The sequence below is a fragment of the Symphalangus syndactylus genome, chromosome 3, assembly GCF_028878055.3.
Source record: "Symphalangus syndactylus isolate Jambi chromosome 3, NHGRI_mSymSyn1-v2.1_pri, whole genome shotgun sequence".
NCBI classification, from domain to species: Eukaryota; Metazoa; Chordata; class Mammalia; order Primates; family Hylobatidae; genus Symphalangus; species Symphalangus syndactylus.
The window spans coordinates 109,753,518-109,773,897 of NC_072425.2; the positions used below are offsets into that span (position 1 = coordinate 109,753,518).

A 20,380-nucleotide genomic window follows, 5' to 3' on the forward strand; every position below is an offset into this window, starting at 1 on the left:
TGTGTGCTTGCATTTACTCCTCTGTCTGGAAAGCCTGCCCATGTTCTCTGGAAAACTCACATGTGTTCTTCCAAGACACTCTCCCCACTCCCACCTCTGCCCCAGAACCAAAGCACAATGTCATACCTTTTTCTGTACTACTTCTGTAAATTGTATTTGCATATTTATTGCATTGAAATCGTGTCTACATAGTTGTCTTCCCCAACTAGACTGTGAGGGAAGGGCAGTGTCTCACCAGTTCATGGCCTGTAGTGCCTGGCTCAATGTCTAACACGTTGAAGGCACTTAACAGATGCTTGGTAATGTGAAAAATGGTAAGCAACCTAGGCCAAAGTGATCTGTCCCAAAGCAGAGGCTAGATTACATCATTTCTTTGTTTGACGCTCCAGGGTGAAATTCAAACATTTTAGAGTCTAGATCCTAGGGTCTCCATAGCCCAGTTTTATTCCTCACTGGTCCCTCTCACTCACCTTATGCACCAGCCGAAGCAGAGTGCCTCAATGTCCCCAAACACCCTGCATTTCTCATATTTATGTCTTTTTTGTGTTCTTCCTTTATCCTAGTGTGATGTTCTCCTACTTCAGTAAGGTATGTGTTAAAATGGTAATCACTTTCCAAAGCTCAGCTTAGATGCCATTTCCTCCATGAAGCCTTCCTAGTTACTTTCAGCTAGAAGGAATATCCTCCTCTTTTTTTCTTCTCCTTTGCACTATGTTTCACTGTCCCTGCCACATTACACCTTGTACCTTCATTCATTTAATCAACATTTATTGAACTATAGTTAGAAAGATCAAAATACCAACTACTCTCCCTCAAAATCCCAGATTCTAGTGTGCAGGCACATAAAATTTTAAAAGTGTTGGTTAGGCGCGATGGCTAACCTCTGTAATTCCAGCACTTTGGGAGGCCGAGGTGGGTGGATTGCTTGAGCCCAAGAGTTTGAGACCAGCCTGGGCAACACAGCAAAACCCAGTCTCTACAAAAAGTACAAAAATTAGCTGGGCATAGTGGTGAGTGCCTCTAGTTCCAGCTACTTGGGAGGCTGAAGTGGGAGCATCGCTTGAGCCCGGGAGGTGGAGGGTGCGGTGAGCCATTATCCTGCTACCGTACTCCAGCCTGGGTGACAGTGAGACCCTGTCTCAAAAAAAATAAAATTGAATGGTAGAAATACTCCATTTTTTTAACAGCTCTTATGACTTGAAATTATGCATTGTATTCTTAAAAAATTCTCTTTTCCACTGTGAGTTGTTCACCATCATATCTCCAGCACTCAGAACACCCCAGACATGTGGTAGGTACTCAATAATCATTTGTTGAATACATTAGTGTAGAATAACTTTTAAAGTTTTTTTAACAGTTAATCTACAATGGAAGTTTATGTCTTGCTAATATAAATTCCCTTCAAGATTATAATGTGGCTGAATTCCAAACGGTAATTCTTCCATACTGTGGCTTCATCTTCTTAACATGTGACTTCCATGTTCACCTGCATGGAGTTAGTGCGAAAGGGAAGGAGTATGGGAATTATGTGAGGCATGCTTCATAGGCCAGGCCTGGAGTGCTGCACTCACTTCTGTTCATATTCCATGGGTCAGAACTCAGCCACCTGGCCACATCCACCTGTAAGGGGGGCTGTGCAACGTGGTCTAGCTGGTTTAGTCCAGGAGAAAAAAACTTAGGTAGGCTCTTTTAAATTCTATGAATGAGGGAGGGAAAAATGGAGAAAACGGTCAGCTACTCAGGGGAAGGGGCCTTGTCAGCAACGGCTTCGTGGAGGAGGTGATGCAAAAGATGAGTCTTAAAGCAGCAGTGGGATGTGACCACCTGAGGAGGGAGGAGAAGGAATCCCAGCTAGAAGGTAAGTATAAGCTAAGCAAAGGAGTGGAAACTACTCAGCATTCACTGAGGCTAGAAGACAGAGAGGCAGGGAGAGGACATGAAAATGGAGAGAAAAGGAGAGACGGTGAGGGCGAGGTGGAGGGCTTACTGCCATTACACAGAGCTTGGAACTCACTACAGGGGATAGAAGGAGCCACTGAAAGTTTGAAGCAGGAATGCAGCACAAGTGATTTGCAATTTGAATAGAGTCTTCAGGTGGAGAGGACAGAGGGAGGACAGAGATGGAGGCAAACAGACCACTTAGGAGGTTATGTATTTAAACTTCCATATGGGGTCCCTAGAGAAGATCACTTGAGGAAAATCTGAAGTGTATATACACTCGGGCTGCAGCCTTAGCCGCTGCGATTCAGCAGGAATGTTTAGAAAGCTCCCCAGGCCATTCTGATAGTCAGACAGGTGTAGGAATCACTGCCTCTGTGCATCATGAGCTCCTGCGAGGGCATGCAGACATCTTTCCTCTTTGGTTTCTCGCATAGAGCCAGGCCCTGACTTGCATATAATCCCATATCATTACATGTGGTATACATACAGGATACTCACATTGTTTGAAGTCTTTCAACTAAACCCTTTCTAAGAAAGGGTTCTTTCTTAGAAAGAAAGAAAAAAAAATTCCCATTTCACTCTTATTTAATCTGCATTATCTTTTAATAATTGATTAATTTGTTTTAAAATGGCTAAACATCTACTACACCTTGGGCACCATTTTCAGGCTTGAGGATATGGAGATTGAAAATAAGACCTGTACGGTACTATCTTGAAAGTGATGTGGGGACACGGAAGAGGGAGAAACTGTTTCAGAGGAGTTCTGGAATGTTTTACAGCAGAGATAATTTTTGAAAAAGGTCTTAAAAGGATCAATAGGAATTTAATCAAACAACAGGAAAGGGTTTTCCAATCAGAGGGAACAGTGCGTGCAAAAGAACAGCAGCATGAGAAGGCCTGGAACATCCAGGGATCTGTGGGAACTTCAGCATGGTGAGGGCAGAGGATGCGCACATGGAGGCAGGAGATGAAGCTGGAAAGAGAGGGGTTGAGAGGTAGTGGTGTGCTGGCAACTTATTCTCAAAAACAACAACAACAAAATCCAGACATGATTTGCAGAGTTTGCCAATTTCTGTGGTGTAAATATTTCCATCTGATTTCAAGCTGTCAATGATTTAAGGACTGGCTTACAAAATCCCTAAATATTTTAGAACTGGTTTTTGTGAACTGGTAGCAGCTGCTTCTAGTACATGACTGACAGGAGGCCAGGTTCTTTAATTTCAAAAGATGTTCTGAAAAAATTTGTGTTCCCTTCACTTGGTTGTGCCTCACATTATGATGAGGCTTGTTTTAATGAGTTTGGAGTAGAGTAAGCCAAAGAAACCCACAAGGGACCTGAAAACTCACTGGAGCTATTTCTTAGGCTCCCACTACTCACCAGTAGTGCACTTAGACCCAGGCAAGAGGGGCTCCCATTTTGGTTTCTATGATCAAACAGCCTTCTGTAGACATAGCCCTTCTCTACAGAATGAGAAATCCATAGTGCTATGCCCAATGGGAACTTATCTCCCCCACTTCTCCATATTTTCCAGATGTCCATGACCCTGGAATACTCTCTGCAAATGGAGTCTTCCCTGCAAATGGAGTCTTTCCTGAGACCTCCCTCCTGAGGGCATGTACCTCATCCCCAAGGGCTGCCCAAGGAGGCGCTGTTTGCTGAAGGTATGGATAATTGGGATGTGTGGGCTGGGATGTCCACACACACGCATTTGCGGCCCCTTACATCATGGATAGAGCTGGTGATGAGAAGTGAAAAGAAGTGGGTCAGTCTCAAGCTGAACTGGCTCCCTCTGTACTGCCACATTTTGGTGAGGAACTTTGAGGAGTCCAAGCATCTAACGGTGAATCTGGCCTTCAAGTTCATAATAAAGGCATATTTGTCAAAGTAAGAGAATAGAATAGGTTTAGTTTTTTTGTTAGTTGGGTGTATATCTTTAAATATTTAGATATATAGTATGTGGGCCTTCATTTTTGCTTTTACCCTGGGTCCTGCAAATGTTAGGGGTGGTTCTTGTCCACCCCATTACTAAGGCTGTATTCTAAACCAAGGTAAGCAAACTATAGCCCCCAGGCAAATTACTGCCCACTGCATTTTTTTAATGAGGTATGTGAGCTTAGAATAGTTTTTACATTTTTAAATAGTTCTTACCCATTTGACCTAGCCATCCCATTACTGGGTATATACCCAAAGGAGTATAAATCATGCTGCTATAAAGACACATACACACGTATGTTTATTGCGGCACTATTCACAATAGCAAGACTTGGAACCAACCTAAATGTCCAACAACGATAGACTGGATTAAGAAAATGTGGCACATATACACCATGGAGTACTATGCAGCCATAAAAAATGAGTTCATGTCCTTTGTAGGGACATGGATGAAACTGGAAACCATTATTCTCAGCAAACTATCGCAAGGGCAAAAAACCAAACACCACATGTTCTTACTCATAGGTAGGAATTGAACAATGAGAACACATGGACACAGGAAGGGGAACATCACACACTGGGGCCTGTTGTGGGGTGGGGGGAGGGGGGAGGGATAGCATTAGGAGATATACCTAATGTAAATGATGATTTAATGGGTGCAGCACACCAACATGGCACATGTATACAAATGTAACAAACCTGCACATTGTGCACATGTACCCTAAAACTTATAGTAAAAAAAGAAAAAGTAATCAAAAGAAAAGCAATATTTTGTGGCATGTAAAAATTATATGAAACCCAAATTTCAGTGTCCACAAATTGCTTTACTGGAACACATCCATGCTCATTCATGTATGTATTGTGCATGGCTGTTTTCACACTACAGCAGCAACGTGAGTAGCTGGGAAAGAGACTGTGCGGCCTGGAAAGTCTAGAGTATTCACTATCTGGCCCTTATAGAAACAGTTTCCTGACCCTCACCCTAGAGTAGCAGACAGGCAGGAGGAAAGGAAGAGTCTAGCAGTTCTCACGCTGGCTGCACAATAGAATCACCTGTTGATTTCTCCAAGCAGTCCCCCCACCCATAATATTTCTTGAATGGTTTGGGGTGGGGGTGTTTTTTTAAAACTTCCTGGTGATTCAAATGAGAGTCAGGACTAAGAACCACTGGGCTAAGGGAATAAATACATGAAGGTCTGAATTTCCCAAATGTTAAGCAAGATGGTTGCAGGACTGGCCCGCTTTTCCCAGGGAATCTTAGTGGATTACAGCCTTTCTTGAGGACGAAAGGTACCCAGTAATGAGATTTGGTTGAAGATAGAGAGGCGGCAAAAGACTAATTGTTTCTCACTGTAGTATGATTTATAAGCTAAGTTCCATTTTAACCTCTCTAAACCCTTGAACCATTGTTTCAAACATGTATCCCTGGCATTGTCTGCATCTCTCAGGCAGGCACACCTTGGGCTACGTAGCACATACCTTTGCAGGGACCCCTGCTGGGTCACTTCTCAGGATACACCCCAACAGGGAACCCTTACGCCATCTGTGCAGCGTGCCCTCCATAATTATTGGTGGTCTCATAGGGAAGGAGAAAAAAGACAGCTCTATCAGAATCCCATTCTTCACTAGCACAGTCAGCACCATTGGCAGAGGATGGCTCCGGGGCTGCAAGGCTGCTCTGAGCTATTATTGTGCCTGGCTCTCTCTCAGCATGACTCAACGCAGACAATATAGCACACCGAGAGCATGGGGGATGAACAGTAAATACGAGGCCTTGGATTTTTTTTTAATCTTGTCAGTTTTTCCCTGATTTGTGTCCTTTATCCTAGCCCCCTCTGCTACATAAGCTTCTCAAAGCTAATGCCCATAACGCCACCACCCACTGGTAGCAGCAGGCTGCTGGGCCACTGTGGGGTTCTCATTGCAGAGATTTACAATGCCCGCCATTATTCAGCAACTGTACGTGTTAACCCAGTGGCACAAGGTTGCTCCAACACCTTCCCCTCTGGTTTCTCTTTACTCTGGAGGCCAACAGCAACTATAGGAGTGCCGCCCTCCTGACTCGAACTGCTTGCCTCAGTGAGCACACATCACATCCTCCAACCTGGCAGAGCTGGAATAGGCCCTGCTGAAAGACAGAAACGTTGGGCAATTATGGAACTGAGATGATGCTTGACATTTCTACTGCCACATTAAAAAGTTAAAAATATTTCTCAAAGGTGTTTCTTTGGCCTCTTGTAGATACCTACCCTCTATCCCCTTCTTTCTTCTATTAAGAGCTGATGTGATTACATCTGTAAAATGTGAGCTTGCTGCAAGGCTGCTGGGAGTGACCTCAACAATGAGCCTACAGGCTACTATAGCTGTAAGGAGGTGAAACAGTGCCATATATTTGCTCCCTTGAAACAACTCCCTGGAACAAGTTACTATTTTCACACTTCTATTAATTCTAATCAGTTTCAAGGGTGATTTATGGCTCCCATTTAATTAAGAAATGTGCCTATTATCTCTACGTTGGCTACTGTGACGTCTACCTCCATGCACTCTCCCGTTCCAGAATCCAGTAGTGGAGGCAGCAACTGTCTGGAAATGCATTTGCCTGTGTATAGACGATTTACTGCTTCAGAAGAAACAGAAGAAGCACTTGGGGGATGAAGATGCGGTCACTCTCATGAGCTTTTCTGGAGAGAAATATGCATCGGCTGAGGACACCTATGTTTGGTTTTGTGCGAAGGGTTTACAAACTGAAATCACAGAGGTTACAGGAGAAGAGCAGGGGAAGGAAAACATCAGGTAGCTGCTCCTGGTGGGTAAGCGTCTGCCCAGAAGAAAGCTGGGAGTCCTGGGGGTCCTCTTAACATGGAATGTGAACTTGTGAAACACTCTTTTTTTTTATTTTTTATTTTTTTAGACAGTCTCTCTGTTGCCCAGGCTGGAGTGCAGTGGCGCTATCTCAGCTCACTGCAACCTCTGCCCCTGTCTCCCGAGTAGCTGAATTACAGGCACCCGCCACCATGCCCGGCTAATTTTTGTATTTTTAGTAGATATGGGGTTTTGCCTTGTTGGCCAGGCTGGTCTCGCACTCCTGGCCTCAGATGATCCACCTGTCTCAGCCTCCCAAAGTGCTGGGATTATAGGCGTGAGCCACTGCACCCGGCCTGTGAACACTTTTAAGTCACCAAATACCTGGCATGAACATTATTAGCAATTTATCAAATCGTGGGGGCCCGTTTGGGGTTATGATATATCTGACAAGAAGGAAAAGGTGATGATGGAAAAGGGACTGGCCTCCCACGTTGGCACTGTCAATCCAAACGTGGGATCCCAAGAATGCCCTGCAGTTTCAGGTGCAGACGCCCCCTACGTGGCGTTCAGGGAAGTAAGCTCAGTTCAGAAAGAACAGTCATGCTTCTTGCAGAACACCAGTACACTGAAGCTTTGATTTGTATTCAGTGGAGGGTAACCTACTCAGCCCATCTTTGAATATGTGCAAAAAATAGAGAAGGAGGCAATAAAAGATAAATAGGGCTGCCATTAAACAAAACCAGAAAGGCTCCAGATGCATCTGAGATGGGCAGAACATGTGACATGTGTGAACATCAGGAAGGGGCTGGGGGAACTGTGAAGATCCTGCAGCTCGCGGATCTGTTTCTCATGGCCTCTACTCCTTTACATAAATTTGGCACAGCAAGTCAAGGAAAGCGGAGGGTTTAACAGACTCCTGGACCACTCCAGATAACTCACTCCTTCCCACATATTGTGTATTTGTTCTCTTATTTCACTGTGTAAGAGTGGTTGTGTTCAAGAGGTTTTTAAGTCAATGTTTCTTTGATATGGTATATGCTCTTACTGGGCATCCACCAAGAAGATGTACCTAGAACATGTACGGAGATTCTGCTATACTTTATTCCATATCATGTTACAAGAAAACAACAGTGACGACAGCTGACAAACCATTACATCTTTCATAATACAGACAAATTACAACTGGTAACAAATATGCAACATGTATTATTCCATTCTCCTTACTATGTGTCATTTGAAAGTATAATAGTTTTCTGAATAATGCTACCACATTTCTTAGGTACCAATCCCCTGTTAGAAAGTACACATCTCAGTGCATCATACAAAAAAAATAATAAAAGATAAAAGGAAAAATTTAAAAATCCACTCCCAACTAGAGAATGTAGGTTTTGTATGTGCCTCTAAAATATGCTGCTGTGGGAAAAGGAATGAGAATAGAAGATTGCTTATTTTATTGATTTTTTTGTGTTTTTGGTGTATGAGAAAAGTACAAGGCAGTAACATATACAGTTTCCTCTGCCTACAGGCCAATAAGGGAGATGGAAGTTATGCGCAATTATGCAGCATATTCCTATGTATAGGGGGCAGACAATAATCTACCCCAGTATGTACAGCCTAAACATCCTCTTATATAACAAAGATTACAAAACCAATAATATTCACAGATGAGTATCATATAGACGCATAACCTAGGGTATTGATTATACTGGCTGTCATATACACACTGAGGGAAGGATACCAAGAGGCCTCACTTTCTTTGCAAGTCTGGAGGTGCTCCTGGAAACTTTCTAATCACTCTTGTAAGGTAGAAATTGCTTCTCACCCCAGAATCAGTGGATGGACAGCCACCCTGCTTTATGTACCCTATTTTTTGCTGAGTACTGCAAACATTTTTTTTCACATCCTATGTATCTCATATTTTTAAGTCGACAAAACTGTTCTTTTAAGAAAATGGGAATTAAGTGTCAAATCTCCTTTCAGAATACCGTGTGTGCAGTGATGTGCTAAGGTGTTTGTACTATTCTTACCATCTGTTTGAGTTCAGGCTACTCCTTCATATAAAAATAATCTCACAAAACATTCCAGTGCTTTCTCAATAGAATAATAAATCTGCTAATGAACACAGTCTGAATTGATTTTCATGACTGCCCACAAGGAGGGCAGAAGAGAAAAGAAGCAGAGGAAGAATATGATTGCAAATAGGGGAAGGAGAGAGGGAGGGAGGCAGGGAGTGACAGGGGTTTGGGGGGAGAAAGAGAGAGAGAGAAAGAGAGAGACACGGAGAGAGAGACACCAAACTTTGGATTTCCTGTATGGGTGGCAAGGATAGGATACTCAAAACCTCCTGACCTTCTGAGAGGTATGTCTCTGTAACAAAACAGATTTCTCCCTCCACTGAGTAATGTTATATTTCACTTCTCCGAAGAAGCTGCCTACAACAGGGAAATATAACTCTGATGGCCCTAATTGAAGTCTTTCAACATTAAACATTTTCAAATTTTCAAGTTAAAAACCTTATTAAAAAGCAACATTTAATCATCAGTTGCTCTTGCTTTAAACTTAGTGAAATACAAAAGTCATGCCTCTTCTCCAAATGAATGATTCAAACCAAATCACAGGAAAGGCCATTTTTAATTGCATGTAAAGTTTTCTCCCTATATTTTCTTTAAGAAATCCTAATTTAAGTATACTTTAAATCAAAATACCTCTAAAGACTTCCAGTGGGTTGGAATGTATGAACGAGGAATGGAAAAGATTTCTAGGTAGCAAATAGTAGACATTCTACACTTGAGTGTTTTCTGCTCTCTTTAAAACCAATCAGTAAATAATTCCTTGCTTAGCACTTAAAAGTTTACAATGAATGCTACATTTGGATAGGATGAACTATGACTTTGACATAACCATCCATACTCCACTCCGCAGACAGTACCATTTTAAAGTTTAGGAATTCTGGGTCCAGTTTCCTTGGTGTATTGAGCTTGATTATAGAAAAGCTTTACCCTCACCCAACTCTCAGAAAAAGTCCTTGTCAACCTGGCTCTTAATTCCTAGTCTTGATCCTAAAACAGTGTGACACATTTCAAGCACTCACTCATTCTCTCCTTCTTTCTGAGTAATAGGAAAATGTAAGATACTGTACACAAAGGTATTTTCATAGGAATTTGTGTGCAGAGGAGCTAGGTTTCATGCTTTAGATGAAGTCTCCTAACTGTCCCCTTGGCCGCAGTACTACTGGGCATTCTGCAGCGAGGCCTGCCCCACTGGGAGCCAGCCTGCATCAGGCAGCCCTCCCTCCAGATCAAAGCAAAAGACATGCCTGGTCCACTTTTCCCCAGTGTCACCTACTCGCCTTCATCCTCCAAGGTCCCTCAACTCCTTGAGTAACGGAAGCTGGACCATTCCCTTTTCCATCTTTAAAGCAAGATTCCTGCATTGTTTCTAAAACCTGCATTTGAACAGTTATTCCAGGAGATGTCTTAAAGTAAGGAACCCAATGATGTCTTCCAATTGGCTTGGAATGTTTTTTTAAAATGTAATTTTTTTTTTTTTTTAAAGGTGCTTTGTTGTAACTAAGCAAACTTTGAACTGGATCACTTTGTAATTTACTTTGTAAGCCGTAACAGGCCAAGATTGCTTTCAAGGCTCATCCAGCAGATATAGTTCTTTTGCACCAGATTTAAAACATTCTGTTCCTCACTCTTTTCTCCAGTTAGAAAATACGAAGTGTAACAGAATGGATGAGAAAAAATAAGATGTTGACAAGACTGAGACACAAAAAGTTACCTCAATCTCCAGAGGTTGAAATGTAAGCAATTTATCCCTGTCTTTGTTCTTAACGTTTGATAATTGTTTTTTCAATTCCAACCTATTCAAAAAACAGTCATGCTATGTGGCTTGAAAATGCTAAGCAGAGTCCAATATCCTATATATAAATGTGCAGTTATTTCCAAGGAAAAAAACCACATTTGCAAAATTACCTCAAAAGGTAAGCAACAGGTGGGGCCCCACAGTCCGGGGCCAAGTTGTCAAGTCAGAGAACAGGGGTTTGCTTTAGCAGAAAATTTCCTTCCTAGTGGTTGCAAAATGTGCACTGCTCTCAAAGAAAACACACATTGTTTTATGCCACTCTGTGGCTTTCAAGTACAGACATTACTGAAGAAGTGTGAACACCAAATGTGTTGTCTTAATGCATTTAAGACATGGCTGGTGAAAGCGTAAAAACCTTTACAGAGACGCTGTGCTGCAGAGGGAAATCAAACAAAATCAAACACAAAAGACTGAAAAGAATACATGCCATGTATCAGTAAGCAAAGCTTAATCTTCATGTAGTTCTTGGAAATCGCAAGGTATCCAAATGCGTGCAAGGTTTTAAATAAATTGCAGAGAAAACAGGGTCTTGCCAGCTTCAATTTTCTTGTAAGTGAAATCCACCACAGGGAGTGAAAGAAAACTGATCCATGATTCCCTTCATATTATTGGCCTCTTCATTAATGTTTTTTTCTTTCCAGAATGATGACAACTTAATCCTGGAAGGAGGAAAATAGAAAATTGTTATATAAAAAATCTACACCATTCATTTTTCCTAAATTGCATGAAACATCAAAATTGGTCAATCCAAAGTGATCCCACTGATGTTCCCCACAGCCACTCCAAACACATAAAAATGAAGCAGAATAGCCTCCTTAACCAAAAAATTCCTTCTAATACAATAAACAAATTTTCTGACCACACTTTCCTCTCTTAAAATCATTTAACTCCACCAACTGAATTGGTCTATTTTCCTCTTGGATATTTAGAGAAAAAGAAATTCAGCAAATTTCCTTCCCTGAATCATTAGTAGCAATACTGGTCTTAATTAAGTGCCTGTAGCATCATACAGACCATTAAAAGGACGTATCATTATGTTCATTTTTATGAACATGAAATAGAAAAATGGATCACATACATGCTTTTAAAAAAATTCAGCTGTATATAATTCCTCGATTGCCTATTATCATTATTTCAGTTTCAGCAGAATGAAAATTGGCCAGTGTGACCTGAATTGGCAGCCTCTTCCCAACATCCTGTATAGGACTGCATGTTTCCAATAATGCCTGCTGAAAACAATAACAACTTGTGGGTGAATGGTTCAAGCAAAAAGAAGGAAGCTTCACTCTGCCCCTTTCCATACTTCTTTTTGGCCCTTAAGCATTTTCATTGACTCTCCAGGATGGGAAAAGAGTGCCTTGCCAGGATGGGTGGAAACACTCCCAGGTTCAAGGCACATAGCTGAGGGATCGGTTCATTAGCTGCACTGAGTCCCAGAACCAGTTCCTTAGCTAAGTTTAGAAGCTGCTGGTCACTTTTGGCTTAGGATTGACTTGGAGATGTGGGCTCTTTTTTGGTTCCATATGAACTTGAGAGTAGTTTTTTCCAATTCTGTGAAGAAAGTCATTGGTAGCTTGATGGGGATGGCATTGAATCTATAAATTACCTTGGGCAGTATGGCCATTTTCACGATATTGATTCTTCCTACCCATGAGCATGGAATGTTCTTCCATTTGTTTGTATCCTCTTTTATTTCATTGAGCAGTGGTTTGTAGTTCTCCTTGAAGAGGTCCTTCACATCCCTTGTAAGTTGGATTCAGAGGTATTTTATTCTCTTTGAAGCAATTGTGAATGGGAGTTCACTCATGATTTGGCTGTTTGTCTGTGATTGGTGTACAAGAATGCTTGTGATTTTTGTACATTGATTTTGTATCCTGAGACTTTGCTGAAGTTGCTAATCAGCTTAAGGAGATTTTGGGCTGAGACAATGGGGTTTTCTAGATATACAATCATGTCATCTGCAAACAGGGACAATTTGACTTCCTCTTTTCCGAATTGAATACCCTTTATTTCCTTCTCCTGCCTGATTGCCCTGGCCAGAACTTCCAACACTATGTTGAATAGGAGTGGTGAGAGAGGGCATCCCTGTCTTGTGCCAGTTTTCAAAGGGAATGCTTCCAGTTTTTGCCCATTCAGTATGATATTGGCTGTGGGTTTGTCATAGATAGCTCTTATTATTTCGAGATACGTCCCATCAATACCTCATTTATTGAGAGTTTTTAGCATGAAGAGTTGTTGAATTTTGTCAGAGGACTTTTTTGCATCTATTGAGATAATCATGTGGTTTTTGTCTTTGGTTCTGTTTATATGCTGGATTACATTTATTGATTTGCGTATGTTGAACCAGCCTTGCATCCCAGGGATGAAGCCCACTTGATCATGGTGGATAAGCTTTTGGATGTGCTGCTGGATTTGGTTTACCAGTATTTTATTGAGGATTTTTGCATCAATGTTCATCAAGGATATTGGTCTGAGATTCTTTTTTGGTTATGTCTCTGCCAGGCTTTGGTATCAGGACGATGCTGGCCTCGTAAAATGTGTTAGGGAGGATTCCCTCTTTTTCTATCGATTGGAATAGTTTCAGAAGGAATGGTACCAGTTCCTCCTTGTACCTCTGGTAGAATTCGGCTGTGAATCCATCAGGTCCTGGACTCTTTTTGGTCGGTAAGCTATTGATTATTGCCACAATTTCAGAGCCTGTTATTGGTCTATTCAGAGATTCAACTTCTTCCTGGCTTAGTCTTGGGAGGGTGTATTTGTCGAGGAATTTATCCACTTCTTCTTGATTTTCTAGTTTATTTGTGTAGAGGTGTTTGTAGTATTCTCTGATGGTAGATTGTATTTCTGTGGGATCGGTGGTGATAACCCCTTTTTCATTTTTTATTGCATCTATTTGATTCTTCTCTCTTTTCTTCTTTATTAGTCTTGCTAGTGGTCTATCAATTTTGTTGATCTTTTCAAAAAACCAGCTCCCGGATTCATTAATTTTTTGAAGGGTTTTTTGTGTCTCTATTTCCTTCAGTTCTGCTCTGATTTTAGTTATTTCTTGCCTTCTGCTAGCTTTTGAATGTGTTTGCTCTTGCTTTTCTAGTTCTTTTAATTGTGATGTTAGGGTGTCAATTTTGGATCTTTTCTGCTTTCTCTTGTGGGCATTCAGTGCTATAAATTTCCCTCTACACACTGCTTTGAATGTGTCCCAGAGATTCTGGTATGTTGTGTCTTTGTTATCGTTGGTTTCAAAGAACATCTTTATTTCTGCCTTCATTTCATTATGTACCCAGTAGTCATTCAGGAGCAGGTTGTTCAGTTTCCATGTAGTTGAGCGGTTTTGAGTGAGTTTCTTAATCCTGAGTTCTAGTTTGATTGCACTGTGGTCTGAGAGACAGTTTGTTATAATTTCTGTTCTTTTACATTTGCTGAGGAGAGCTTTACTTCCAACTATGTGGTCAATTTTGGAATAGGTGTGGTGTGGTGCTGAAAAAAATGTATATTGTGTTGATTTGGGGTGGAGAGTTCTGTAGATGTCTATTAGGTCCACTTTGTGCGGAGCTGAGTTCAATTCCTGGATATCCTTGTTAACTTTCTGTCTCATTGATCTGTCTAATGTTGACAGTGGGGTGTTAAAATCTCCCATTATTATTGTGTGGGAGTTTAAGTCGCTTTGTAGGTCACTCAGGACTTGCTTTATGAATCTGGGTGCTCCTGTGTTGGGTGCATATATATTTAGGATAGTTAGCTCTTCTTGTTGAATTGATCCCCTTACCATTATGTAATGGCCTTCCCTGTCTCATTTGATCTTTGTTGGTTTAAAGTCTATTTTATCAGAGCTGGAGGCATCATGCTACCTGACTTCAAACTATACTACAAGGCTACAGTAACCAAAACAGCATGGTACTGGTACCAAAACAGAGACACAGATCAATGGAACAGAACAGAGCCCTCAGAAATAATGCCGCATATCTACAACTATCTGATCTTTGACAAACCTGACAAAAACAAGCAATGGGGAAAGGATTCCCTATTTAATAAATGGTGCTGGGAAAACTGGGTAGCCATATGTAGAAAGCTGAAACTGGATCCCTTCCTTACACCTTATACAAAAATTAATTCAAGATAGATTAAAGACTTACATGTTAGACCTAAAACCATAAAAACCCTAGGAGAAAGCCTAGGCAATACCATTCAGGACATAGGCATGGGCAAGGACTTCATGTCTAAAACACCAAAAGCAATGGCAACAATAGCCAAAATTGACAAATGGGATCTAATTAAACTAAAGAGCTTCTGTATAGCAAAAGAAACTACTATCAGAGTGAACAAGCAACCTACAGAATGGGAGAAAATTTTTGCAACCTACTAATCTGACAAAGGGCTAATATCCAGAATCTACAATGAACTCAAACAAATTTACAAGAAAAAAACAAACAACCCCATCAAAAAGTGGGTGAAGGACATGAACAGACACTTCTCAAAAGAAGACATTTATGCAGCCAAAAAACACATGAAAAAATGCTCATCATCACTGGCCATCAGAGAAATGCAAATCAAAACCACAATGAGATATCATCTCACACCAGTTAGAATGGTCATCATTAAAAAGTCAGGAAACAACAGGTGCCGGAGAGGATGTGGAGAAATAGGAACACTTTTACACTGTTGGTGGGACTGTAAACTAGTTCAACCATTGTGGAAGTCAGTGTGGCGATTCCTCAGGGATCTAGAACTAGAAATACCATTTGACCCAGCCATCCCATTACTGGGTATATACCCAAAGGACTATAAATCATGCTGCTATAAAGACACATGCACAGGTATGTTTATTGCGGCACTATTCACAATAGCAAAGACTTGGAACCAACCCAAATGTCCAACAACGATAGATTGGATTAAGAAAATGTGGCACATATACACCATGGAATACTATGCAGCCAAAAAAAATGATGAGTTCATGTCCTTTGTAGGGACATGGATGAAACTGGAAAAGATCATTCTCAGTAAACTATCGCAAGGACAAAAAACCAAACACCACATGTTCTCACTCACAGGTGGGAATTGAACAATGAGAACTCCTGGACACAGGAAGGGGAACATCACACTCCGGGGACTGTTGTGTGTTGCGGGGAGGGGGAAGGGACAGCATTAGGAGATATACCTAATGCTAAATGAGGAGTTAATGGGTGCAGCAAACCAACACGGCACATGGATACATATGTAACAAACCTGCACATTGTGTACATGTACCCTAAAACCTAAAGTATAATTAAAAAAAAAAAAAAAAAAAAGAAGCTGCTGGTCACTAAGGCCTGGTCAGGCCTTCATGTCTCCAGCTATAGGGCCATACAGTCATCTTCCCAGATGCAGGGGGAACCCTGGATGATGCCTGATCCCAAAGGTTTTGTCCTTTTTTGAGACTTCACAGTGCACCTGTCTTGCTGCTGCACACACAGGCTGTGGCATCAAGGACATCACCCTTGCATAGCAGCAACCCAGCAATACCTTGTCCAGATAGCAGAAATTCCACTCTTATGCTCAGGAACCACTGAAATAGTGGCCAGGCACGGTGGCTCATGCCTGTAATCCCAGCACTTTGGGAGGCCGAGACGGGGGGATCACAAGGTCAGGAGATGGAGACCATCCTGGCCAACATGGTGAAACCCCGTCTCTACTGAAAATACAAAAATTAGCCAGGTGTGGTGGTGTGCGCCTGTAGTCCCAGCTGCTCAGGAGGCTGAGGCAGGAGAATGGTGTGAACCCAGGAGGCGGAGGTTGCAGTGAGCCGAGATTGTGCCACAGCACCCCAGCCTGGGCAATAGAGCAAGACTCCCTCTAAAAAAAATAAAAAATAAAATAAAAAGAAAGAGCATCCTCTCCACCATCTGCTCATTTCCCCCACTTACTATGGTGAGTTTCTGGCATGTTAACTTTCCATTCTTTTTTAAAATTGAAGCAAAATTTATATAAAACAAAATTAACCATTTAAAAGAATATAATTTAGTGGCATTTAGTGCATTCACAATGTTGTGCAACTATCATCTCTATTTAGTTCCAAAACATTTTCATCACCCCCAAAGGAGATCCTATATCCTTTAAGCAGTCACTCTCCATTCTCTCCTTGTCCCAGCCCCTGACAACTATTAATACTAATGTTTCTGTCTCTATGGATTTACCTATTCTAGATATTTTATACAAATGGAATCATATAATATGTTACCAATTTTGTCTAGCTTTTTTCACTTAGCATGATGTTTTCGAAGTTCATCCATGTTGTAGCATGAATCAGTACTTCATTATTTTTTAGGGTTGAATAATATTCTATTGTATGAATATACCACAGTTTGCTTATCCATTCATTGGTTGATTTATATTTGTGTTGTTTCATCTTTTGGCTAATAGTGAATAGTGCTGCTCTGAATATTCATGTATAAGTATTTGTTTAAACAGTTTTCCATTCTTTTGGATATACATAGGAGTGGAATTGTTAGGTCATATGGAAATTCTATGTTTAACTTTTTGAGGAACTGCCAAACTGTTTTCCATCATGGCTGTACCATTTCACATTCCCACCAGGAATGCACAAGGGTTCCAATTTCTCCAAAAAAAAATTTGTTTGTTTAAAAAAAATTATAGCCATCCTAGTAGGTATGAACTGATTTGCACTTGCATTTCCCTAATGATCGATGATGTTGGGCATCTTTTTTTTTTTTTTTGACAGGGTCTTGCTCTGTCACCCAAGCTGGAGTGCAGTGATGTAATCCTAGCTCACTGCAGCCTTGACCTTCCTGGGCTCAGCTGATCCTCCCACCACAGCCTCTCAAGTAGCGGGTACTACAGGCACACATCACCATGCCTGGCTAATTTTTTATATTTGTAGAGACAGGGGTTCACCATGTTGTCCAGGCTGGTCTTGAACTCCTGGGCTCAAGCCATCTGTCTGCCTTGACCTCCCTAAGTGCTGGGATTACAGGCATAAGCCACCAGGCCCAGGCTGTTGGGGACTCTTTCATGTGGCTGTTGGCCATATGAATATCTTCTTTGGAGAAATATCTATTTAAGCCCTTTGCTCATTTTTAAATTGGGTTGTCTTTTTGTTGTTGAGTTGTAGGAGTTCTTTATACATTCTGGATATTAATCCCTTACAGTATGATTTTTCTCCGATTCCATAGGTTGCCTTTTCACTCTGTTAACTGTGTCCTTTGATGTACAAAAGTTTTTAATTTTGGCAAAGTGCAATTTATCTTTTTTTTTCTTTTGTTGCTTATACTTTTGGTGTTATATCTAAAAATCCATTGAGAAATCTAAGGTTACAAAGATTTACCCCTATATTTTCTTCTAAGAGTCTTATAGTTTTAGCCCTTGCATTTAGATTTTTTGGTCCATTTTGAGCGAAGTTTTGTATATGGTATGAGAATTCTTCAGAGTTCCCTGTCCTCAAAAACAAAAGCCTTTCCTTAAGTTTCTAGGAGAGGCCTGGGGGTAAATGGATACCACATATAAGCCCTTTGCTACCTCTACATCCCAACAGTTATTATCTCAAATCCTTGCTGCTTGTGGGAGGTTATCCATAAGGCTCACTTGACCACTCCTCATCCTTGCTTAATTGTGCAGATATGCCTTTATCGAACCTCGTCTTAAAGAAGTCACCACCCTAGCAAAAATAATTAGATGGGAACAAACTCCTTTGTCCCCAGCCTACCCTTGTTCTTTCAGGGAAATGAAGAAAGAACATGCTCTACATGCTGCTCCATGTAACTATGCATTCTGATCTAGGCACTGGCATCTTTTTTGAGGACCATGACATCAAGAAGAGAGAGCACTCATCCTCACAGTACTTCAAGCACATTTGTCCACAGGCATCCTCAGCCAGTCCTCAACTCCACTATCAGCCTTGACATTTTTATTAAGCAGATGACAAAATTGTCCTTTTTCTTCCATGTACTTTAAACAGCAGTTGAGATTCCAGCTCTTCCTGGAAGCCTGCCCACTCCAGCTAAACGGGAGCTTTAGGTCTGTCCTGATATCTGCTTGTCCAGGCATGGAGTTCCTATAACTATATCCAAATGATGTAGTCTTGCCTGGCTCTCCCCTCTTTTACCACTTTAATCAACAGAATGGAGACCTGGTACCCACAATGACCTCTTGAACCAGAGACTTCATTTAGTCCCTCCTAAGGTGTGAAGATACTTCCTGTGAAGGAGCAAGTCAGGGGACAGGTGGCATCAGTATGTTCTTGATTAAGCTTGATTTTGTAGACTGCTGTGTCCCCAGAGCACAGCTCAGGCCCGGCTCAGGCACTCAATATACAGCTGTTGAATGAATAAAGGGGAAATTGTAGAATCCGAAGACTTGGTAGTGAAATATGTTCTCATATGTAGAGTTCCCTATGGCACATTCACTGAAGGCAAATGTGATGCCTGTGAAATGGTACAGTACTGCACACACTGCACACCATCCACAGATACACCACCAGCCTGAGGATGGTTGGTAGGATTAACACCTTCCTGTAGGCAAAAATAACATTTTTTTAGCTCCATGACATTATATTTGAAAGGAATGATTTGATTTCCAGTACATCTAATTTCATGTAACAATAAACTATGTTGTCACCATAGTCAATGGCATATTCACTATCCTGTTGGGTTAAGATGTTTTTTAGACATCGATGATGTTTGTTCTTGCCTTGTCCTGATTCTTTGAGTGTAATCTCTAGGAGAATCACATGTACCTAACCTAGGGCATAAACAGAATTGCATAATAAAGGGTAATATGTAATAATAGTAATTGGATAATAAACGGTGAACACAGTGATTATGATAAATCCATTACTTAGGTTTGGGCTTAGACATTTAATGGAAGAAGCCAATAATGAGAACAGAAGAGAGGTGCCAATGAGAGGCAGACTCTTTCCCATCTCTGTGAGATGGCTCCGAATGGCCCAAATTGTGCCGGCTACCCTGCCTGGTGCTGTTAGTCAGCAGCATGGGATGTCCCTTCTCTCTCCTTGAGCAGCATCAGCTTCAATTTTCAATGAGTGCATATAAGGTAGGTCAGATTTGCTGGAAAGTTTTTAAGAAAATATAAATGCAATCATGCATTTGATGAATGGGGATTTAGGTGGAAGGAGAGAGGGTATACTACAATCACAGGGAAGCAAAATATAGTATCAATGTAATTCTTTCCCTTAACTTTATTATTAAAACATGTTGCATGCACAATACAAATGAACAGTGTATATGAATTATAAGCTCAACTATGTGCATAGCCAGTCATAGATATATAAATCATAAGATTAATGGATGCCATTTTTATCTTGCTTTCAGCTTTTACAATGTTCTTTCTCTCTAGAAATGAATGCTTTAAACAAGAAATTGGATTTGATTGATAAAATCCTTATTCAGAAATATCTACATAAAGCTTCTTGGCTATAAATATTAATTAATTGGATCGCTGGTACCCATAATGCAACTTTGTTCTGACCCATGTGCCCTATGAACTAGATATTTTTTGGATTCAATTTTCTTAAAACCAACTGTCAGCATCATGTGATGGAGGAGATGAAAAATGAAAATGAGCAGTCCCGCTGTGCAGGTGGGTGACCTGTGGGAGAGAGTCTGCCTGGTAGGATTTTTACACGAACCATCAGACGCAGACCAATTGATTAGATCATCTCATACCCGCCACCAACTAGGCTCAAGAGACTAATTAGAGAGAGTACTGCCTGCGCAGGCACCCCATTGACACCTAATTTGCTCAGCCAAAGCCTTTGGGGAAAATGTATTATCTCTGCAGCTGCACTTCATGCATTCCTGATTTGAGGCATAAGCAAGGAGTGCTTCA

At 41.1% G+C, this 20,380-nt stretch overlaps 1 protein-coding gene across 8 annotated transcripts in view; it reads right to left on the reverse strand.

Moving 5' to 3' along the window:
- The window catches only part of CDK14 (cyclin dependent kinase 14), a 685,360-nt gene that overhangs the window by 73,611 nt on the left and 591,369 nt on the right, over positions 1-20,380 (reverse strand). For 7 of the 8 annotated variants that reach the window (XM_055272770.1, XM_063636397.1, XM_055272774.2 and 4 more), the window contains one exon: positions 7,759-11,205. The exons of the other annotated variant lie outside the window; for it this stretch is intronic. The gene's annotated coding sequence lies outside the window, so the exon portion shown is untranslated. Of the gene's footprint in view, positions 1-7,758; positions 11,206-20,380 lie in introns of those variants that run through there. 8 annotated transcript variants of the gene reach the window in all.